General features: G+C 40.8%; 1 protein-coding gene across 2 annotated transcripts in view; it reads right to left on the bottom strand.

The window, feature by feature from the left end:
- LOC128873927 (alpha-mannosidase 2) overlaps nucleotides 1-25,348 on the bottom strand; it is a 136,822-nt gene that overhangs the window by 92,964 nt on the left and 18,510 nt on the right. The window contains exon 2 of one of the 2 annotated variants that reach the window (XM_054117970.1): nucleotides 8,498-8,559. The gene's annotated coding sequence lies outside the window, so the exon portion shown is untranslated. Of the gene's footprint in view, nucleotides 1-2,892; nucleotides 3,122-8,497; nucleotides 8,560-25,348 lie in introns of those variants that run through there. The other variant, XM_054117988.1, reaches the window with a different exon arrangement.

Raw genomic sequence — 25,348 nt, 5'->3', positions numbered from 1 at the left:
TTTTAAGCTTAAGTAAAAGCTTTTCGGTTTTTTAAAGACAATCTTATCATCTACGCGAAAAGTATATCCAGTTCGTATTTTCTAAAATTTTAAGGTCATCAATAAAATGGCGTTTCCAAGAGGGAAGTGTTAGCTTTAGAGGGAGACATACTATGACAGGCAAAAATACGAAAAGATGAAAACGTGCAGAGTTAACTTATATTATAACTCGATGAAATTGACTAAACAAATGCTATTATATTGTGGATCGCAATAAATAAATAAAATTAAAAATTCAGAAAAAATTCACTTGGTTTTCAAATCTCTCCCTATACTTCACTTACAACAAGATTATGTACAACATATAATTTGTACATTTAAACCAAATAATTTTTATAAAAACATATTCTAATAATTTCGTCCTCTTATGAAATACTGAACCATTCCGATTTAAACGTAACACCCTGTATATATATGAATAAGTGAAAATGTACAAGAGAACCGACCGAAGCCTGGACTAATACACCGCGAAGCGAATGCATATTTTTTGGCGAGATTACTGTCGTTTTTCAGCAGCTGCCCGAACCATTCTTGCGCGCCAACAAATGGCGTCCCTGATCGCCCATTCCAGCCAAAACTGTGCGTTTTGTCTCTGTTACAAACGCAGCCACGGGACAAGCATCGGAACCCGGTTGCTCGGCCCTGTCGGGCCAATACGCCCGGACAAATTATTTTCTCTGCGAATTAATGATCCCCGTGCGATCTAAGTTAAGGGAACCGATAACCTCGACGCTGGTTTATCGGTTAACGAGATAAAAACCTGCATTTTTGTGGTACGCGAGGCTGAACTTCGTCGGATCGTTTTAGAATAGTTTCCGCGTAATTTATAGCTATGTAATAGATAAGGTATAATTAATTCCTCGAAAAAGAATAAATTTCTGGCAAGTTTCAAGCCTGTGTTTCATCTTGGGAGATTTTCTTTTTTATTCCGTTTTTTATTCTTCACAGCATGAATTTTATTTGAAAAGTTTAAAACAATTCCGTAGTACATGTATGTCTCGGTATTCAAAAGAATTTTCAACTTTTGCCCTTTAATACATTTCATGTCGAAATATAAATCTGAAACATAGCACAAACTTTTTATTAAAATACCAGCGTATATCTGATTTCAAATGCGGAATTACACCTGGCACATAACAGTGTTCTAATTAAAACATAGGAAAAATTACTAATCTTCGAAATTAATGCTGCAAACTGTTCTCCAACAAAATCAAAATAATTATAAATATCGTAAATCGCAAATTGCAACGTGAATACTGTTTTCTATTCGTGAAACTATTATGGATCCAAGGTAATTATTTTATATGACATTAATTATGTACTTTTCCATACTTTAATATTTAATATTGATATTATTATCACATTTTTTTGACATGTGAAGCTTCAAGATACTGTAAATCATGCTTAGTGTCAGTCATCGACAATCCCGTAATAACTGGATTACAAACACATTTGTATTTTGTATTTTCTCTTTATCTTGTATTATTATATTAGGTATATTCCAACGCTCTATCTTGAAAGATATTGATTAAGCAGGAGTTATTGCCATGTTATTTTTAATTATATCTTTATTACGTTAATTCGCAATTTGACATTTCTGAAGCAAATTAGCAGAATAATTTGATTATTCGAAAGTAAACACGAAAGACACTTTAAAAGCAGTTGTAAATATGCAAAACTGTGGAAATACCTCCTCCTTTTCGAAGTCGGTTAAAGATGGATAACGATACGGTGCAAATTAACGTTACAAAAATGGTGGAATAACGATAAAATATGTATATATAAAATATAGCGAATAATATTTTTTCAATCCAGTCATCATTTAAAAAAAAAGAAAAGAATGTATTCTACGTGCAAAAATTGTCGCAAAAGATGGAATCTAAATTTCTCGCGCGAGCCTTCGTTTTCGAACAAATCGATTTCGAAAATGCTCATAATCCATGAGCGCCGCGCTCTACTGTTCCGTCGAAATCTGCTTTCTCAAAAATGAAGCATCAAGCAAGTTTGTAGGTCGATTTGTCTTTTTGACGAATAAAAGAAAAAGAAACCAAGAGGCAGAGTGAATCGCGATTCAAATGCTGCATGATCACGGAGAAGAAGTCTTCCCAAGAAGCACTGAAGCAACAGACGCTCGAGGTTGGTACGCGACTCGTAAAACGAAACATTCGGAGGATTTCAGAGAGAAGTCGAACGATAATGCTACCGTAAAGCGTAGCAGAATGCTGCCGGAGAAAGGGAAATGGAGTGCTCGTAACTGCTTCAAAATGCACCTAGAGTGTCGATTACTTGTCCCTAAGTTTAACGAGCGGAGTTCTCCCGTCCACGCGCCCAGCATCCTGTCGTCTGATGGGAGAAACTCGCGTTTTAGCATCGTAACGTCGTGAGATTTCTTATCAAACAAACCAACGGAAAAACAGACAGCTATCTTATAGGTATAAGTTTGACTTTGTCCAACTCTAACAAGGGGACCATCAAACATGGTACCAATGGATTTTGATGGAACTCAGGTATGTTGAATTAGTATCTTCCCTACGTACGAAGTTAACGGGAATTTATGCACTAAGGCATAGTTCCCTAAAAAATCGATATGATAGTTTTACGCGCGATATATACAGGGTGTGACCGGACGGGTGGTACAACTGAGTAAAAGGTGAGTCTCGAGAAGGGAAAATTTTCAGACTTATATTTATATGATCTTTTTTCACCTTTAGAGAGACTAAAATACGGTACCAAAGTTCGATCACCTATTTGAGACTCGCTTCAAATTAATAAATTAAATTTCAGCTACCTAAACGTCTCTAATTTTCATTTAAAGGATTCCTAATGACTAACATCACCGAAATGAAACTATACCTTTAACCTGAACGAAATCCACCGTCGCTGGACTAACTCCCCTCGCTTTCTTCGACTGTCTTCCGCTGGATGACGAATCCGAATCGCGAATCACACTCTGCTTGACACTGGCACAATGAGCAACGAACCAGTAGCTTCTCGCGAGCAAAACTGCGCTCGGGTCGAAAGGCCATCGGCCAGACAACCTACCTACGAATCTGGCCAACTAACACCGACCAACGACACCGATGTGCACAGCCAGACTGCGTTTAGTTCGCGCGTAAACGCGTCTCCTCCCCCTGTCCTTTTTGCTCTAGCTGGCATGGGCTCCGCGGCTCGATGACGCACGCCTAGATTCGATCAGGCGCTCTTAATCGAATGCTCCTTCCGACCGCTGGTGTATTTGTTGCTGGCAGGGGAATTAAACACCTTACCCAGACAGACTCGAACTATGAAGCAATTAAAGGATTCTACCTAGTCAAAAGATCGAGGAAAAACGAGTTTTTCAAGAACTGTTTTTGAAAAGACGTTTATATTTATTTCCTTTAGATGGTTTTATTTTATGTAAACTGAAATAACAGTCTTACTATGTCTTTCCTGTTCATATAGAATTGAGCTGAAGATTGGTAAAAGTTATATTGTGAGTTTTTGTTTTTTTGTTGTTTCATATTCTATTCTATTCCTTCTTCGATACATTTTGTATCTGTTTAATGAACCCTTGCATTTATTTTATTAAATCTTCTTCCATTACATTAAACAGATCTTTCCGCATACGCGACAATCGAATTTTTGAAAATTCAGACTCGATGTAACCCTCTCAAGAGTACGTAAAAATGAATACTTGAAGTTTATTAAATAATAACAAATATTAATAGTTGTCATCTTTAATTTCTAACCTAAATTAACGATTAATTTGCTCAAATTTATGAAATTGTCCTCGTAAATCATTTCACAGTTTATGACGATTGAAATATAATCTGAAGAATGAGCTAAAAGTATCTAATTTCATTTATTTAAACGAAAAATCTCAAGCAGTGGGTATAATAGGTAGACTCTGATTATATGAACATGTTCAGTTGTATGAACTGCTTGTTTCTCGATGAATTCATAATATCGGAGTTTTATTGTACTAGAGCTAGAATAATCTAAGATGGAGCACCACAGAGTACTTGTTTGCCGGAAAACAAGCCCGACCCAATTCCGATGCGAGATCACGGCAGCCCATAGGCTCGATTAGGTGCTACCCCAACGGAAATAGTGTATCCCGACGAAAATAACGCGGACAGACGACGCCTGGTCCGGCACTGCCGCACGCGGACGTACGTTGCATGAATGACTGACTGGCCAGGTGACGGTCTCGGTGACGGCGCGACGCTTGCGTAACTGGCGATCTCTGTGCCGTGTCAACAGCCCCTTGACAGCTCGCGTTGCGCAGACTTTTTGGCGGTGTATTCCATCCGTCATTGAGTCGTCAACTGCCAATTTATTGGATACCAATTCCGTTACTCACTAGCCACGGCTATCCATGTATTCGTGCATCCATTCGCTCGATAACATCGAAGCTAATAGCAAAATACTGATATCGTTACTCCAAGCTATTGTTACGTATAGATACTTCACTCTGTTTCGTTATTTCTAACAAACCTCTCCTCCGTGACATTTGCCCTTTCGAGCGGATGTGGCCGCGGGCCTTCGATAAAGTTTTACTAAGAAACTAGGGCGCGTCGAGGGACTGATTTCCACGGAAAAATAGGAGCTACGTGCCTCTACGCATCTCCGCATACGGCACCATAAAATTCATAGAATCAACTCCCACTACAGCTTTTTAACAGAATCTAGAGTATATAAACCGATGCGTTTCGCATCTCGGGGGCTCATTTCTTGAGGACACGTTGAAGTTCAGTCGCGGTATGTCTTAAACCCGCGAGGCAAGATCGGGAAGAATCCCCTTCGAGCAAAGTGAAGCAAAGTAAAGTTCAGGTAATAGTAATCGAGAAGTAGAAGACGCAGACACCGTGTTACCTCGTCGCAAGATCGGGTAGAATCCCCTTCGAACACAGTCTTGAAACATTTTGGTAAATACCTTGTTCAATGGTAAACGTGACTCCCGCATTTCAACTCGGTGCGTAACCTTGAGAGTAGGAATTAGTTTCCGCGATACATACAGAAACCATTTGTATAGTCCTTATATTAAACCTTTAATATATACATAGTTTAGTAGAATAAATCCAACTATTTCTTTCTGAGTACCTATTCTTGAATTATTTAGTTAAGGAGACCCACAGCAATACACCTTTACCGCTCGAGGTGTATTGCATAATAGAAGTTACGAGGCCAACTAACAATCCTAGTGGCAACCCTACGTTAGCCATACGTAGGTGCGTCCACGAACGAACATCCCCGTTAACAAAAATTGTCCAAACGACAACTATCCTCGGCAACGCGGCCGAAACAAGCCTCACAGCCCTCGGCTCGTAACACTATTAACCCTTTACACCAGAGACCCAACTCTCTGTATAATGTGTCTTTAGGTTTAATTTCTTTGGAACTCGAGGAGTCAATGAAATGACAATCCAACAATGAATCCTAGTCTCTTCTGTTGATTTTACACGTGAAACTTAATCGTTTAAATATAGTTTAAGTAATATCCTCGAGTGTAATGGTCCGTGGATGACGTAGATCGAGATGATGCATTTTTGATGCAGAATCCCCTGAACAGCAACACACCACCTGTTATTGGACACCGTATACACCACGCGAATGGTGAACAGTCGAGCAGCTGGTCAGTCATTCACGCTGTCTGCTCTGGGGACGTTAACTTACACGCCGGAGACGTAAACGGTCGAGCTTCCACGTTATTTCGGTCGTTAAAGCAAACAAGTATATAACGTGTCGTTGACAAGCGGTTATTTCGTCGTTTATCGGGCTACGAGTGGCTAGAAGTTTCTACGGAGATGCTGCTGTATACGACGTCGAGGAAAACTAATTAGTAATAACGCTAGTAAGTTCGAATCACTAATTTTAGAATAGTGTCGCACATGTAAAATGCGTATGAAAACCAATAACAAGTGATTCCTCTTAATGGTCATCCAAAAATCTACCAAAACGGAATTGTGTATATGAGCTACTTAAAGTTATTGTATACATTAGAGCCCCCATTTGTACGTGTATGCGTCTACACGGGTTTCACGTGGAAAGGTCGATTCAGACTATACGACACGGACCGTCACGATCTGGCAACGGCACGTACCGGCAACGACACGACAAAACATTAAAACACGCGTTTTAATGGCACTATTCACACTATTCCCGTTAACGGAACGTTCAGGTCGGTGTCTTTTAAGTGTGAATAGTTCCATTAAAACCCGTGTTTTAATGTTTTGTCGTGTTGGTGCCGGTACGTGTCGTTTCCGGAACGTGTCGTATAATCTGAATCGACCTTAACACGTAAAGTCGTATAGAAATCCGTGTCCATATTACACGGATCCACGTGTATTCTACGGTTATAATTATTCTGAATTATTTTTCACGTGTAAAGAGGCAGCAAATTTATTAATTACACGTGTATTACCGTTCGCGTTAGGCAATTTTATATGACTATGACTATTTCTAGAATATTATTTTCCTATGACAAAATAGAAAACCATGAAAAATTAATTGTCCCTGCAAGCTGTCTAGAATCTATCTAAACTTCCTGAAGGATCTGAAGTTACTCTCATTACACTTATGGAAAACCGGTCGAAGGATAGAAAGCTTGGTTAGGGCACGTCGTGAGTAGTTAGCTAGTCTAGGGATGAAGAGTATATAGGACCCGGCATTGCAATCTCGAAAGATCGCCGTAACAGTGATCAATCCTGAAGGATCGTTGCAACCATGGAACACCTTAGACTCGTGATCGGCGGCGATAGTTAGGATGCTTTGAGAAGTTGAATTGATCCAGCGGAGTTGGGTGTCCTCTGTAAACTTTAAAGAAACTTCTCGTAACGACTCGTAACGATCTTAAATTGAAAAGTATCGGAACGAGGACGTTATCGCCGGGGAGAGCAGGTAATTGGACGATGACCCAAAGCTTGGCCCACGTCGAAAACACGCCGACAACGCAGCAATTGCTCGCTTACGTTGCTTCGAAATTTAATTACGCGTGCCAAGCACGAAATCCTCGAAGGAAGTTAGATTAACTCCCCGCTGGGGAAGGAGCCTGACAAATTTGCAGAGCAACTTCCTGGTCAGAGCCTCGTGAACACCATGTCCTCGACTTTTCAATGCAGCATCAAGCTGGGGCAGGTGAAACACGAGAAAACGGAAATTTAACGCAAACTTTATGTTGAATAATGATACATTTGTTCCGATATCACTGTTCCTGTGGGTTTCAAGATTATCAAGGTTAAAGGTCTTGTAAGGGGTTGGGACACTCTAGACTCTCTAGAGCAAGGAAAGACAGGGACACTTTGGGAATTATTTTTATGAGAACGATGGAATAAATCAAAATTCTGTAAACAGAACATTATTATACAACTAATGAACCTCAAAGTATAATCTATATATAATAATTTAATTTAAAATGGCGGTTGTACTTTTAAAATTATTACTTTTATACAAACAGTGTTAAGACTTATATAATTGTTTGTATAATATACTAACTTCTTCAGTTTTAAGAACGATAAACTTATCTATCAAACTAACAATTATTAAAAGTCTATATTCAATGACACTGTTCCTATTAAAACAATTACTTTGGTACAGATTGTTTTAAAACTTGTCAATCTACGAGAACAATCTTTTGTTCATTTTCGCCAACTTTCACTCTGTAATAACCCTTTCGGAGACAGGGAAGTATCGTTCAGAAGAATCGAAGCTGCAGCGAGAATCGATTTCGGTTCGTATTTGGGTCAAGGGCCAACAATCCTCGGGGAAGTTCTTCGAGGCACCGGCTGCCATGAAATCGTTCAAACCGAAACGCTGTAGAACATGAATGTACACGCCCTAGGTAATGCGTCTTCAGTGAAATTCGCTGCACGTGCGAGCGTTTTAGCAAGGTAGCCGCTGGGCGTACAATGATACAGTAGATGTACGCCATCCAGAAGCGATAATGTTGCGGTTAAAAGATTCCCCCGCCCTTGTGCCCGTGAGCGACCATGGGGTTGCTCGACCATGGGTGGGATGGAGATAAACAACGTACAAGACGGTTAACTCCGCAATTTATTCGAGTCATTTAGCCAGAGACATGCAAACTATTCCGAAGAAAAGATTTAGCTATCGAATAGACTTAAACGTTGGATAAACAAGGGTGTGGGAATAGTAATTGCTACAGGGTATTTAAGCAATGATTTTAAGGCAAACCTATACTAAATATATAAAGAGGTAAAGTCTGTTTGTTTGTATGTAGGGGGTAATCTCTGGAACTACTGAACCGATCTTAAAAATATTTTCAGGAACAGAAAGCTACACTATCCCTGAGCAACATAGGCTATGAGTTGAAATCATAAACTTTGTAAGTCAAGTCGGAAGAAAAGCATTGCTTGGCTACTCCATCGGTCGCGCCGTACGCTTACCAAATAGTTGGATATACGTGAAAATAATGTAATACAAAAATATTGGTTATAATTAATATTGTTTCAGAACTTACGAATGTTGGGATGTCGAATCTCCTCTTTCTAACTGTTCGACGTTGATGCCAATTACTGATCTCTGAAACAAAATTGAGGATTCAGTGGTTAAGGTAAACGTAAGGTAAACGTAAGGAAACAGAAGAATTTTTAAATATGAACCTTGTAACAGCATGTTATGTTAATAAAATGTTACACGAGCTATTTTCTTACAGTAATAACTCGATCTCACTCGGAACGCTATTCTTGCCTGAGCTACTCTATGTCTATAATATTTAAACGGTCTTCAGATTCCACTTCTTATCACATTCTATCTCACTGAATATGTCCTCTATCCCCATATCTAATCTTTATCTAGCTACGTGGTCTTAATATACTATGATATCTCAGGAAACCGTAACTTGGCTTTACCTAAATTAGAAGCTATCTCAGACCCTATCCGTAACCGATCAAACAGACTCCATATTCCGCAGTCGTTTTTACAGTTGTAAGTCAATTTCGCGCGGATCTCAAACAGCCTTAATATTCCGCAGCTCCTTCCACAATTGTGACTCAACCTTAACTGGATCGCGGCCTATCCCATAACTATAAAGTTCACGTTCTTTTCAGGGCTTCGTTTATGTACGATATGATGAAGCAGTAGCGCAGCGGTGCGGTACATCCACGATAGGAATTTCACGGCACGCGCAGTGATTCCGAGTAGATGCAATAAAATGTGCCCCTGGCAAATTCGCCTACCGTGGAATATGACAAACGTATTATAATACCATGCATAAAGTTTCTTTTTCCCGCGGAACTTTATGACTTCATGAGGGACTCGGGGGTTAGAGAATAGAGGGTGCCGCGAGAGGAGCCACCCATCCCTCGCCGAAGACGATAAAGGCGGCAGGCTGGTCCGATCGATAACCAATATCCATGGAAACTGGATCCTGCTCTTGACGGAGTCTCGTCTCCTTTCGTGCTCACGACGTCGGCGTCGTTTCGTTCCGTTTTCACCACACGTACGATATTACGCGTGTGTAAGTCGATGCGAATTCGCGAAGATTTTCTTCGCGACTCGAACCACGGTTCGATCGAGAACCATCGATAACCTCGTTACTTCCTGAGACCTGCTGCGAGGAATCTCGAATCTACCTCTGCCGTTCTCGAAACCAGCCAGACACGTCTGCACCTTGATGCAGGATGACAATTTTGCACTACAGATAATCTACAGATACGGATTGTAACGTTACAATTGTTGACAGAGCGATCATACAGCGTAAAATAAAACAGTGAACTAGGTCAGCAATAGTGGACCATTTGTTGAAGCTAGTTGGCCAAAGAACAATTTTGTCAGACTTATTCCAGACAAAGATAAATTGTAACCTGTTAATATCCTGCGAAAAGTTATTATGTAGACTTCACGACAATAATCGTGGTAACATATTTTTTGTTTATATAACCAGCATTAGGTGTTATAGGATATTTCGAAAATATTTTTTGTTGAGAAGAAAATCGAATCGTGTTATCCTCAAGGAATTTCGTTTCCTCTGGGATAAGGAACCATCGACCTCGCCTTGTACCTTATTTTCTAGGTCGGTACGAGCTGAATTGAGAATAAAAGGCAGGGAAGGAACCCGGAAAAACGAGATAAAGGCCAATGGAAGGGGATACTGTGTTCGACTTATCGATTCGTTCGATTATTTGTACATTTCTCGCAGCTTGGAGCGTCGCTATCGGCCACGTATAATTACGGTTGTTCCCTTTCTCTGCTCGTTTCTTTTGATTCTGAACAACGTTACCACTTAACCCGCGGGGTTCTTCCGGGTTCTCCGCCTGCGGCTCTTCCGGTATATTCCTACGGTCTAGCCGTTTGTTTCAGGCCACGAGCCCTTTCCATAAAACAGGACGTCTGATCCCTTTTATCTAGCCAGATTCTCGAGAAGTCGCGTTTCCCTTCGACTCAGAAAACTGTCAACTAGGTTGAAAAGTGTCGTTTAGAGATATAAACATTTAAAGTTTTCCTTCCACATTCCAACTCGTAACACTAGTATTCTAGGAATTTCTTTTTCGGAATTGGGCACAAGATCAATCGATTAGTAAAAAAATTGTACATACAATGTTGTGCCCTCTGAAAAGACGACCGTTTTAGAGAGACGCTTTAACCGATCGTGGTATTTTTGATCCATGACTGTATTGCGTGATGTCGAGATCCCGTTGAATCGTGTGCGCATCCTTCTCGTCGCTTCTTTTGGTCTATCACTGGTGCAGCATTTAACTTCTAGCCTCAAGCTGCAAGCTTTTAGTTTCCAGCTTTTAGCTTCCACCTTTAACTTCTAACTTCTGCCTTTCGGTGTAGGGCTTACCTGTCGAAACTAAAGCAAGCACCTGCCTGAAATAGTAAACTGCCAGCAGTTGTAATCCTGTTACGTTTAAGTAGAACAGCCCTGCAAGTATTTTAAGATATCTTCTTACCAAGAGTTATCCAATTGCGAGGAAATGGAAGAATCATGAATGTCAGCAAATCTTTCCAGTGAAAGAAAATGAACTAGACTCGTGCAGTCCACTGCTGAAAATTACATTACAGCTCGTATTTGGACATACATATATAATTCAACAGTCTCCTTAAATGCACAAGTTTCTCTACGATAAATGGATGGTGCTTACTGCATTAATGGGACCGCCCGGGGCTGAACCGAGTTTTTTCCTTGAAATTGAGCAAATTTTGAAGTATTTTTGCGTATATTCATCGCGAAATATTCATCGAAACATTGACAATACTTCCATAAAGATATAATGGAAATTGGTTTATTCAGCAATGTATGATTTTTAATTTTTTACTTTTAATATTGAAAGGATTAAATGATATAATCGATATGTATTTTTGTTTGCCCTCAAAACAAAATACACAAAGCATATGTGTAAAATAACGGATTTATAAACAAAAACGTATGTTGCGCACATATTTGTTCTGTTATTTTTTTAAACTGCTCGTTTGTCAATACTGACATTAAACATGCGAATTGTATATATATATACCATAAAAAACTACAAGAAAATAGAAAAACATGTGAAAAGATGTGTTATATATTTCATATAATTTATTAATTATAAACACTTATTCGTTCAATTTATAAATAACTATATATACCTGCAATTTTTTTTCGTGCTGCAAACAATTTTAATGTTAATGATGAAATGAGAAAATGACTCCATTTCTATAAGCTCTACATAAAAAGCTTAAATTCAAAATACTTTGGTGGTATGGATCTATATTAAAAACAGTTTTCTGTATGAATAAAGGTATCTCGGAATTCAGATTTTTGAGAACACTTTACAACACTGGCTGCAATTTGTTATTAAACCCTACATAAAAAGTCTAAATTGAAAACATTTTGCTGATATAAATATAATTAATAATGCAATAGTGTAAAAACTTTTGACACTTGGCAGGTTATGAATGATGACATCTGTTTCGACTCTCGACGCTCGATGCCCGACGAGCCATGCCGAACCGAATGATTCCGAGAGTCGACGAACGACACTCGGCTTTTGATTAGCTCCTATTGGGTAAGGGTTGACGACGGGAAAATCATACGAAAAATACCGTTTCTGACAGATTCATGACATGATATTACGATATCTCAGTGGTTCGTGGACCGATTTTATTGATTTTGGTTTTATTCGAAAGCTTATATGCGGTTTACATTAGAAAAATGCCTTCAAATTTAGAAAATATTGCAGGCGTGTTGAGATATTCATGAAAGAAGTTTCAGGTTAGGTTGGAATGGACCATCTCTCCTGTAAAAGATACGTGGTAGCTTCAACGCCATATATACGCTACCGCGTCTCTAGATACATGATACGTGTTGTTTCAGTTGCGAGAACAATTGAAAATACACATCAAATGAAAAATATAAAGTCTGCTACTATTGAAAGAAAAAAAAAAATGAAGTTTCAATGTACAATTCTGTGTTGTTCGTGCACTCTTAATACGTATTCAGTAGTTATGTAAATAGATATTCCAATAAAGAATGCAGAAGTGGTAGATTTGACATGGAATGGTACTCGTATACAGCGTTCATGTTATTCCAGAACTTAGAAGCTACTGTTCTTTCGCTACCGAGACGCGGCAAAGTTTGCCCTGTCGTAACCGAATCCGGACACAGTCGTTGCCATTCGACGACTTTCGGTACATTTTCGTGGCAGTTTACTCGACGGCGTTCGGTTCGCTTATTGAATAAATGACAGTCGACTAATCCTCGTCGGCCAATAGGGAACCGAGTTCCTCGCGAAAGTTAAACGAATCGGACCGAGCGACTCGTCGGTAGATTTCGAGCGAAACTTCTGCGGGCACGAGGACGCACTCCCCGAAGGCCAACCAGCGAAATCTAATTTCTACATGTCAATGGGATTAGCCACGTAACTAACGGTATTAACGAAGTCACGATGCAGTTCATTAGCAAGACGACAGATCGAAGGAGACGGAGTTCCGTGGTCTGGGACGCGTCGCAGCTGCCAGCGAGACCAGCTCGAACCGAAACGCCCGCGTTGAACTAGACAATGAAATTTCGACCATCGAGCTTTCAAAGGGACTGTTTAAGTCCCGTCATTAAGCTCGTAAGCTCCGTCCTAATGCTGCAATACAAAGACCAGCTGCAAACGCGTTCCGGAAGTCACGCTCCTAGTGGTAGTTCAGGATTAGCCGGACTTCTCGTTGCTTCCCGTGGCTGAGAGGGTGTCATTGATATCCCAACGTGGAAGAAATATTCAAATTGCGATTGCAAAATAGTTTTTCAGAGGCGAAACTCGTGTCGGATCTTTTAGTATTCATGTATTTTTGCGTTAGAGCCAGCTTTAAAAGGATTTAAGAGAACAAACAACTGTAGCAACAGTTTTAAGATGAAGGTATCTTCAGAAAACGTTTATAAAAGGGCTATACAATGAATTGTTTTCAAGCTTTCATTTGGTATTGGGTAATTTTGTTTCAAGTACACTTTTATGATATAATATGCAAGTGTGTAAAATTATGTGAACAGTGACGTTCATCTCGAATAATCCTGAAAAATAATCCTATCGAGACCTCGGCTACCGAGTCCTTCGAAGCATCCTCTACGCAATTTATAACTCCAAAGCTACCGAAACCTCGGAGTTTCCTATCTAAAAGACAAGCTACACTCGGAAGCCTTGCTTATTGTTAGTATCAACCACCAAGAATCAGACCGTGAATGCCTTAAATATAGGAGTATAGGAGTGTAAGCTACCAGTTACAGTTGAAAGCATTCGAATTTGCCAGCAATGCAGAGAAGACGAAAAAGGGAGCGTGTGGCTCGTTTTTGTTGCATTTTTAACGGGACAAGTAGCGTCGGGAACGATAACCTCTTGGCACGCGTTCGGCCAGCCACGGAAATTCACGGTTTAGTACTGTGTACCCTTTTGCGCCGTCTTTTGCATGCTCAGACGTATCTAAATATTTACTGCAGGACGAACGCGCACGGTCGCTGGTTGTATTTACCCTTTCGTTTGCTCGATGATCTTCTCTCGCCACGATGGACACCACTTACGACGCGAAAGTCGCCGCTTTCGAACAAGAGTCACTAGAAAATGCTACATAAAACGCGCAGAATATTGAGAATACCGAAAAACGTCAAACGTGTGAAACGGGCAGTGTAGTTCGAATAGCGTTCGATACAATTGCTTTTGCTTGGCCCGACAGAAAATTTAAAAATTACCGGCACTATCGTTTAGGGCGAATGTCCTTACTTGTGCACATGAAAAAAAGACCAGTTTCCCTCGAAAGCTACACTATTAGGAGTTTTTAAATTTTTTCCATACTAATTTTAGCTCAAGTTAACCCTAAAAATGAAATTACATTAGTGCGAGAAGAAAACATAATTCAAATCTGAAAGGGTTAAAAACATATTACGTTACATCCTCCTTCGATCCGCCACACAGGTAAATGCTCAACCCTTATACAAATTTCCCACTTAGTCAATTACCAAATCCAATATCGACCGATCGACTAATAGCCCATAAACCTCGCGAGTAAGTTAAAAGATCAAACTGTCAGTCCAGCGCGAGTGCACGGAGCTGGCCCAAGCCATAGGCGCGTGATTTACCGCGGAACGGCGCGAAAATGGAGGAAAAATTGTCCCAGATAACGGTTTATTTACGGCAACGATGTTCTCGCTCGTGGAAGACGCGCGCGCCACTACATTATCCGAGAGTGACTCCGCCGGTAGACGTAGTTTTGGCATACAAACGACTGGAACGGTGGCCCGATGCCGTGACTGCCGGTTGTAAATCAGTATCCACACCCTCCCTACGGCGTAACAGACATCGTAACGACCCCTGCCACGGCAACGTCACTGGCACTCGATACAAATGCCATCGGTTCACCCCGGTAGACGCGTCACCGAACAACCTGCGTCTCATGCTACAACCCAGACTTTCCTTGTCAACACCAAAGCCCTGCTTCCCTACTGCGAGCCACCCCTAGTCTCGTTCGGCCGAACGTTTGCACTTTGTCAAGTGCACTAACGACAGCCCCGATCGTTGGGGATACGTAGCTTTTGTTATTAGGCTGTGGTCGTTCATCGATGATTTCGGCTAGTCGTTCAACGCGAAATGGGGAACACAATACTGACGCTGACTGGTTCATGGATTAAGTGACGGGCTGTTCAACTGGGTGTTTGAGATATCGATTGAAACAATTTAGTGTTAAATTGAGACAAACGTCTGTTGGTTACCTGCGGATGGTATGCTGCGGATAGAAAGAATTTATTCAATTAACAGCTAAGAACTAAGGGATATCTAAGTTCTCTACACCATGCCTGGACTAGTCTACGAAGACTGTAGTTTTTGTGTGGATTTTGAAACTCGCAGAAGAATACAACGAAAAATTTCCATGAGAAAAGAAATTACTTAAGATATGGCGATGATGACGCAGATCTGAAGTATGAACGTGTAACTGAAAGCAAGTGAACAAGTAAAACAAATCTGTTTCCTCCAGATCACACCCAGACTAGTGGCCAAAGCACTGAGTCACTTTCGTGACCTTTCAAAAATATTTAATATGTGCTAGAAGAAGTTTGCATAAAGAAAGAAATCGTTTAAGATATGACGATAATGACGAAGAGTCGAAATACACCCAATGAGAAGTGTATAAGCTCTTATAGATACCTGTACTTTCAAAGCAGTTTTTAATGTATTATAACTTTATCCTACTAGTGATCTACTATGTCCTACGAAGTGTCATGCAAGAAATGACTTAAGAATTTTTAAGTAAAATTGATTTGTCACGCCATAGGTGATTTCACAGGGTAAAGGGTTAAGCAACAACTATAATACATCCTCTACACCACGCTTAAACCTTTCAATCATTCCAAAATATACCACGAAAACTATGCACACAAGAAGAAACTATCCAAGACGCGGCGATGATGACGTTTCCTGGAATCGACCGGAAGCTGCCAGGAACGCGATGCCGGCGTCGATTATTTTTCATCGCTCCAGCTCAGTCTCGACGGTATCATGGCGTTACCCTCCTCCTCCGCCTTTATTTACGACCAGGTCGGCCACACAGACTCGTTCCGCACTGAGAGAATCGCTGTCTTCATCCGACGTAACCAATAAAGACATTGACCTCCCTCACGCGTTCAACAAATATGTATTTAGAAGTCGTTACATTCTTCATTTTGCCACCATCGATTGTTGGAGGTAACACCAGCTAGCAAGTAATTAGTTTCATTGGATTCAGATTAGAAAAGATAATAGACTTGACACGGTGACGTTTAGTGATTAGTATTTTAAACTTAAAACTTGTTCTTTTTTTTTAAATCGTTTAGAATAAAGAAACCCTAATACCTTAAGGGGGTATTCTAATCTAGACTCTCATAAACTTATCTCAACGAAGTAGCTAAACACGTTTACTATGACAGTTTTCTATGATCGAGTCAAGAAAGAAGCAGAGGACCATCTTGAATGACGATACTCAGCTTCTGGTGTGAACTGAAATTTCCGAATAAAAAAAAATTGAAAACTTTCACATCGTGTAACGAACGCAGTTAGACTACGCGAATATTCAAATAAGCCGATACCGCAGTTTCTTCTAAAGTAATAACAATTTTAAAGAGGATTTCCTTTATAGGCCCCACTCTCGCCCCTTATCTTCATTAATAGTTTAACTGTTAACGGAAGTTTCCACGGGCGGAAGTTTAACCGCTTGTTTTTCTCTTATCCCTCCTCCTGGCCCCCTCGCCGGTGAAAGATGCCAGCAGCGTGGAAAACTGGGGGTTGTTCGAAGTTACCTCGTAGCAGTTCGTAACGCGTGTAATTTTTAATTTAGACTCTTTTTTTACCGCGAAGTTTCGAAACTGATCGCTCCCTCGCAGAGAGTTTGCACCCGTAACATCAACCCTTGGAGAGTATCCTGCCGGGGGTTAAGTTTCGTTAGCATCTAAAAGGGAAGCTGCTGGCGAGATTTATTCGAATAAACGTCCAGGTTACGGTCAAGTTCCGAGCTCGTTGCAAGAGAATCCAACCAAATGATCGCATAATAGGGTCAGCGTGAGATCGTGAAACTGGAGAAGGTAGCGTTTTCATACAAAAAGTAAAAAGATCGTCAGCTGTTGGCCAAAGTTTTAACATTGACGAAATCGTTTATTATAGAACAAGTAAAACGAAACATGAGTAATACAGATTTAATTATTTTATCGTATAATATTTATAATTTTACATTACCAATCACTTTTCAATTATCTTTTGTAAGCGTAGTCAACGATTATATATCGTCAACCAGCACTGAAATAGTTAAATATCACGTAAAACTACAACAAATGCAACTTGAAATAAAATCTAAAATGTTCGATTTAACGTAAAATGGCCCTATCTCTGAAATCATCCAAGAAGTTCCCCATTCTCCAAAGTCGCCGACTACTTAAGAAGAGATGAGACTCGATTGCGAGCGGGTAATTATCACGAAGGTGATAAGTTCGCCAGGGCTTACGCTAATTAACGTATCAGAAGTTTCCGTTAACGAAGCGCGCAGACCATCCCCGCGAGGTCCTTAATTCGATTTCAATTCCGATATCACGAGATATCCTGCTTCTCGATATCGTTCCGGAAATTCCCGTAAATAATCGATTCAGGGCGCAGCCGGAGCTAGAATCACTTGGCGAGCCTCTTAATCTCGATCTCTACGCTAGTTTGAACTCCTAACTCTATAAAGAACCTTCGTTCGATCGGGGAGACCGTCTACTTCCTTTTTAACATGTTGATTGCCTACTCGTAATCATTTCTATAAGGCAAAAATTCTTTTTTCATCCAATTGAACATATCAACGAAAATATAGCACCTTTGAAGGAGTGTCTCCAAGCACTAAGTAAATATACCGATTCATAACACGTTAACTGTCATTGTAATACTCGTAACAATTTCTATAACACTACAATTTTGTTTTCAAGAAATTAGAGACTACATAATTTAAGCTATTATACAAGAAAATAGTTATAAATTTGTCAATTTTCAAATTGTTTTAACATAATGTTGTAAGAATAATTTAAAAACCTTCAGCAACAAGAATATTTAAAGAACACAAAATAAAAAAGTACTTAAGTTTAGTTTTATATGAATATATAATAATAATTGTAATTAATATTAGGAAAATCGCAAACACTCTAGCGTTGTACTTCATATTGTTAACTGCCTTGTAGAGAAAATTTAATACAAATCCGTGGGAGACACGGCTTTCAATACCTTTGTAAATTACGTTTGCGGCCATACAGCCTCCACTGGAGCAGCCGTATTATAGTTTCTAGTCGAGACACCAAAGGGTTAAGGGTGTGTTTGGCACGAAAACCGAAGGGATTCTAGGAACGCGGCAGAAATTATTTTCATCGAAGCCGTGGAACGCGCCGTCGTGTTTGTTGCTCCCGTTTCACTTTGGCTGAACGTTTTCACCTCGACACAGCTACTTTTAGCCCTCGCTACATTCGCTCGACTCGCTCCGCGTAATTAGCCCGGCGCAAAATCTGTCGCGGGGATTAATCAAGCCACTGCTTCTTCTTCCTATTTCCGGTGGAGCTGCGAATAAACGTCACCAAGGCAAACTGAAGAACCGAATAGACAACACGCCTCGACATCCAACGTTCGAGTAAACGGTTTCTTCACTGGTCTGCGACAAGAATTCTCGGGTTGGGAAGAAAGTCCAATGGATTTCAGGTTTTAATCAAAATCTGGAAATAAGAAACTCGACGTTCGATCGATGTTTACTCTCGAATGAGACAACACTCGCTGTGGATTTATTTGTTGTTTGTCTCTCTGTTGTTCTTCTTCGAAGTACAAAAAATTCTTTCAGCTGTAAATTGAATATCTAGTACATACGTGACACTATAAAGTGTGATCTTAAGAACGCGATTATTAGATATATGAATATAAAATTCAAATTAGGTGATGCTTCGAATTATGATATTTTAGATATTTTAAAAATGAATATTTTCTGCGGGTCACTGAAAACATAAATCGAGTGAAAAAATCGAAGATACAAGTTTAATGTTTGTCAATTTTTTAAAAATATTTTTTTTTTTTACGTAGTTGACGCGATATCCACATTCATAGCGAATAAAGAGAAATCAATTTTTATTGGTTCGCACCACCAGAGCAGACGCAATCTACGTAACTGCGAAACAAATTGACCGGAACAGTTTTAAATTTTACAGAATCATTCATATCGATTGATTGATTAATTTATTTGTTGTCCCCAGTGCGTAGACTGTGCAGGTATTTTACACCTTTTTATAGCCATATTTGCTTAACCACTTACAAAATATCGTGATTTGTTGAGTCCTTTTTACTATTCGTTACAAAACGTATTTACATACCGTTATTCTCTCTTTCACTTGCACTATTCAATTTTCTCTTATCACTCTGTTCTCTGGCAACCCCGCTAGGGATGCCAGTAAACCGGTATGGGCTAGTGGTGGCTTTTCTATATGCGTATGTGCGAGTGTGTGAAAGCGTCGCTCCCCGAACCACCACCGAGGTGCTAGCCCCTGCCAGATAATATTGCATATGCATGTATAAATAAACGTATCAAATTTCAAAAATTTATGTCAATTACTTTAGCTACGCAGATTCATGAAAATTGCCTCGACACGAATAAAAATAATTCAATAAATAATATCTCCTTAAGGAGATTCTATCACAAACTTACCAAACAAACTTATCAACCAAAAAAATTTATTTTTTTACTCAAAATAGAAGAGTGATCCCTTAAAGGTCTTATTGAGTCCCAAGGGTCGCAGCGCACATGGCACACCTACGTTACCGCAGCAGCCCTAGTTGGGTGCAAATGATTAACCCCTCGAACAATTACCGCGAACGGAACGTCAATAATTGCAACATTCGTAACATCAAATTCACGCGTATCAGGGCGAGGTTCGAAATGTCCTAGCAGTAGGTTTCACGAGCCAGAGGGAGGACACCTCGAACCTGTCGTCGCGAGTCGATCAAAGGATTCTGTGGCGGCAGCCGTTCACCTGTGGGCGACAGAATAATGAAAATACGAGGCAGCTATCGTGCGGTCGGAAACGAGCAATTGGTCACGGTCGTTAGTAAACCGTTAGTACGGTATGTGTCTCTGTCGTACCGTCCCCGTGGTCTTCCCACTTCCTCCCCTCGGCAACGTGGCGCAATTTGCGAATTAATTTCCCTGAACTCCTGGCGAATTCTATTTTCTCGAAAGGTTATAAGCAACCTGACGATGGCGTACGGTCGGCGCTCAGGCGAACGAGTGGAAGGTAGAGCAAGTTGGATGGTAAAACCGTTCCTTAATGACCGGCTGTACCGGCGCCATTCATTGTCTCGCGGCAGGATATGCGAGCAGAATGCACGAACGTGCACCGAGTCTTTGCGAGTCTGTTGCGTGGTCCACGCCCATCCCGATACTCGACAAATTTCCATTACCGTTGGCGCACCAACGAATCTGTGACGATCTCTGTTCCATTTAGTTGATCGCGATCGCTTCAATTCATTTTTACACGGATCTGAGATGGAAGCAGTTCTGGGCATAGTGTACGAGAATTTCGAGAACTAGATGCCTATGACATCTTAGATCGGAGGACTCCGATGGTATCCTTTCCTCGACGCTACTTAAACAGGAGCTTGATGGTTGTAATAAGTAGCTGTTAGGAAAGTCAAAATAAATAAATGCCTGAAGCAGGCCACGTGTTTCTTCTCAGCACGTTTCCTCCTCTAAAGGAGGTTCGGCCAGAAGACTTGGTAAAAGAAGGGGCGGACTGTCAAGGGTGTCATTACGACCGTATTTTCTGACACGGTTCAGAATTGTATCGACCTTCGCTTTGACGAGACGTACGAAAATATAGAGAACAGATAAAAGCTACGCAACGCGTCGTTATGACATTACTATACTCTGATATTACATAACCGTCAATACAATCTATTGAAAACAGTCTCGAGACAAAATTTTAATTTCGTAGAAATTTTCACGAGTTTTAGTCTGGTAGCCAGCGTAATAACGTGTCACAATGACAACTAAACATTTCTATTTAAACTGGACTTACAAATGGTTGAATATAAAGGAATAGAATTAATTTCTGCTCCTGATAGCTTGGTGCAAATGCTTTAAAGACCTTAAGCAAGAAGACCAACTACAAATATCTACTTTCTGACCCAGAAGAGAAAGAGTACCCTCTTAAGTACCTAGCAACTCTGCGTGACATTAGTCGGACACGCCCAGCGATTTTTCCCGCAGTCATTGACCTCGCAGCAGCGTCAACCTTGCGCACGATTCACGGGCCGATTCCGCATAGAATGTAAATACGCGATCGGCTGCACACGAACCGAGGCACGTTCGGCTCCTCTCACTCGGGAACGGGTACGACTCGGCCGTCGGGCCCATTTCTCACGATCCAGTCACGCGGGGACCTTTGAGGAAGCGTGATTGCGCAAACGCTCGGTGCATACAGAACGAATCGTCTGTCCCCGGTGAAAATCGCGAATAGTATCGCACGCCGCGTCGTGCAGGTTTTTGTTAAACTACGCGTTTCACATTCTTGCAAATACATTTATCCCCCTATTTACAGGGATGAGCGGTTCCTCGAAATACTGTGAAAATCGAAATCATGAGAAATAGTGTAAATTAAAAAGAAAGCAATTTTAACGCAACATATAAATGTAATACAACGAAATATTAGTCAACTTGTAAAATAACAAAAACACAAAACTTTATTGTGGAATTTTAATTTCGATTTCTACACCATTCTATAGCATTTCTTTGTCTCATGTTTTTTCTTTTTAATGTCAAGATGTAATCTAATTATAAAAATCTATTGAAATTCCTCCAATAGTTTTATTTCCTGGTTTCGCGCGTAAATCGACGGGGACCGCCAGAGAGCGCGTATCCGCACAGAAGACTGACCGAAGTGGAAGGAAAACGAACAACTCGGAAAGAAATAACGAGAGACTTGCGCTCATTATTTTCTGAGTAAATACGTCGTGGAAAAAAAGCGCTGGGGCGAAACAAGAAAAATTAGCTAGGTGGACTTTCCTGCGCATTGCTTGAAAGTTTTAAAAGGACCTGGCGATGAGGATCCACTAATTGGGTTCATTCGAGAAAAAGTCCCTTGGATTTGCGACGAACGTAATTCACGCGTCCTGAACACGTTTTCACCTTGTTCTTTGCTTAAAGGTTTCGATGCCCTTTGGGTCTTTTGGCGATACTTCATCGAGTGAACTTCATTAAGTGTTTCCTTTCTTTTTCATATTATACTCTGAACATTTGAATATTGTTTCAAAATTGTATCGGGAAAATTACTGGCAGTAGATTTTCACATGCATGCCTTCCCCTAAACGTGTAAAATGATGTTTCTGTTACCACGACTACGCTGAAAAGCGCAAATTGTTATTTAATAAACAAAACCCACGACTCTTTCTCGAAAAACCCTCGAAATCACTTTTCGTAAGTTGTACGAAGCTCGCTAAATATTCACGTAATTTCTTAGAACACGTAGTTCATCTTCGCGAGCAATTGTTAATTTTAACAATATTTAATTTTGAATTCCAGCGAGCTTTTCGGTCTTCTTGCTCGCAGTGCAACGGTGTAACCATCGTTAATAGAACAGTATAATTGGCGAGGCGCGCGTGCGCTATAAGTTATGCATTCGGTAAATTCTTCGAGGAGAATGGCCCGCAGGGTTCACGGTTCAATTAAGACAGCCGGTTTGAAGCCGTGCAATTTAATCACGAGTCGCTGATATCCAAGGAACGCCTCAGCCAGATCGTTCCGGCTAACAATGGCGACTGTATCGTTCCTATGGTCGGTGGCGCAATTACGATCTCGACAATGCTTTTCCCGTGTTTCTCTCGGTGGTCTCCTTTGTGTGGAGGCCAGCGTTGCTTTTCGTTCTCTCGTTAATTAAGAAAGAAACGTTTCCGCCTTTTTTTTCTGTTTTCGAGGTCTCTGTGCCCGGGCGCCAGGCTCAAATGAGTTACTTGATAATTGCTGGAAACCCGGGGAGAGGGAAATTTGAGGGAAACGCGTGTGGCCGTTATGCGCGCGCGGTACATAGTTACAGTCGTTCCTCTACTCGACGTTTTTGCTGCTCGAATCTGGGCCTCTTTGTTGATTCGCGAGGCTTGCTCGCATCGAGGGAACGGAACCTAATGGGCCACTTGATTTACGATTAACGATTAATTTCGACGGCTGGAACGATCCCGCGGAGTTTCCATTGGAATCGTAGCATCACCGACCGTCGACAAGTTAGAGAACCGAGGCCAGGCCATTAAAGATTAAAGATCGAGCGATTCGTGTCGCAGCGTCGTAAAGGTCTATCCGTGGAGATCTAGCATAAAAGTCGGAGCGTCAAAGGACCTAAATCCACACCCCAAGGAATCGGGGCGACTTCGTCTTCGACGCAAAACTGTTCCGCTCAAACTTCCACTCGAGGCTCGAAAAGAACCTAACGCGCCGAAAAACGATAAAACGTTCCAGAGCGGCAAGAACAGGCGGAATCCAAGCTCGCGAACACTTTTAATCATCCCCAGTTCCGTTCCCATCGGTTTATTTCAGCCGATTGCGAGCGCGGCTGCGGCAAAGACACGATTTCCACGGTTCCGTGACCTGATTCGCCTCCCGAACTGGTGTTCGTTATACGGCGCGAGAAACACGCCCGGGCGTATTACACGCGGGCCGAAGCGATTAATTTACTTGAAAACTTTCGTAATCAGACCGCGAGCAGCGTCGCTCCTCTCGCGATGGGGCGTGACGCTTTTAATATAATTTATGTGGCTGGAGAGCGTCAAACTAGGAAGTGACAGGGGAGCGAAGTAGGATTCAACGGCACCGTTGACGCGTTAACTGCTCGATAAAAATTGTTGAGACGACTCGTGCTCCTGAAACTTTCACATTATTACATGTGGAGAATCATTTAGTTGCAAACCGATGCACGAAGTGAAAAGGTATTCTAGTGTGACAGGTGATTCTTTACCTTAACTCTTTGACGAGTACGGACGGACCGGTTCTATTTACATTGTTATCTTTTTAACCGACTTCGAAAAGGAGGAGTGTAGTCAATTCGACTTTTTTTTTGTTTTTTTTTTTATTGTATGTATGTTACTCAATTACGCCGAGATGGCTTGTTAAAACTTAAAGTTATTCTCCAATTCTAGCTTGCTTTTAGTCAAAGGTCTAATGATGTTCGACATATCTGAAAACTGAAAGGAAACCTAAGCGATATGGACGCATAATGTAAAGAAATAATCTTCCGATGCTCTTTAGACTTAAAGTGGTATCACTGCTTTGGTACAGTCTTATAGCCTTTAGTCGAACGACCACCCAGTCTGTTCTGAAAAGAACCACTTACACACCCTATTGGTTCCATTAACTATGAAGTTTTTGCTGAGTCACCCTGATACGTATCCTTAGCTTTCCAAGCTATAACAGATGATCCCGTCATCTTGATACTTCCACATACCAAGCAGTCAAACGTATCCACCAATGACAGGTAATTCTCAGAATTATAATGCAGCAATGATACTTTCTCGTCTCGTGAATTCAAAGAAAACCGTACCAGTCCAGCGGAATCCTAACCTCAGACCCTGATCTCATTTCAGAGATAATCGTTTCTGGAGACGAGAAAGTTCCTCTGGGAGGCATCGAGAATTCGGTCCTCGCAGATCCCTCGACTCCTGGTTATCTTTATTTCACCGCCGCTCGGTGACTTTCGATTCACGTGAACGATACAGTTGGACCCTCTTAGGCTACCCAGTCCAAAGGAGGATAACGAGCATGACGTTAGCCCGATCCTACCGGATTATCCTGCTGACTTTACGCTCCTCGTCGACGGAGAACGAAGCTCAAGGGGCATAGAAGTCGAGGGACGAGTTCCAATGACGACCGACGATTAAGCCCTCGAATCTTCGCGTTCCGTGTCGATCACGTTACAAACTCCGCAATTTTTAGCTCTAGCGAAATAAAAGCGTAAAGAGGCGTAGCTAAAAGTTTAAGAATCCTTCGTTAACCCTTTCAGTGCTACATACGCACATACTAACTGGAGGTTGCGTCATGTCTATTGAATTTAAGGGGTTAGTCGCAGTCAGGAAGAGGAAAAACGACATTTCTTTATGATTTTTTTTTTTTTGGTTATTAAATAATAATTTATAAGTAACAATTAAGTATATTATAAAGCATGTTTTAAAGAACTAAAAAACATTTTTTGTTTTGAGAAACGTTTAATTTATATCGTCATAACAGCCGATGACGTACACGATGATTTGAAAACATAGGTTTGCGGTGAGCAAGATTTCTCTACACTGGATTACCTGAAAACAAAAACAAAGGTAGATTTCGAAAATAGATTAGTCTAGCGGGTCCC

This window comes from Hylaeus volcanicus, chromosome 1, assembly GCF_026283585.1.
Source record: "Hylaeus volcanicus isolate JK05 chromosome 1, UHH_iyHylVolc1.0_haploid, whole genome shotgun sequence".
NCBI lineage: Eukaryota > Metazoa > Arthropoda > Insecta > Hymenoptera > Colletidae > Hylaeus > Hylaeus volcanicus.
Note: the sequence above shows the minus strand (reverse complement) of the source record. Positions and strands in the feature narration are given on the sequence as shown.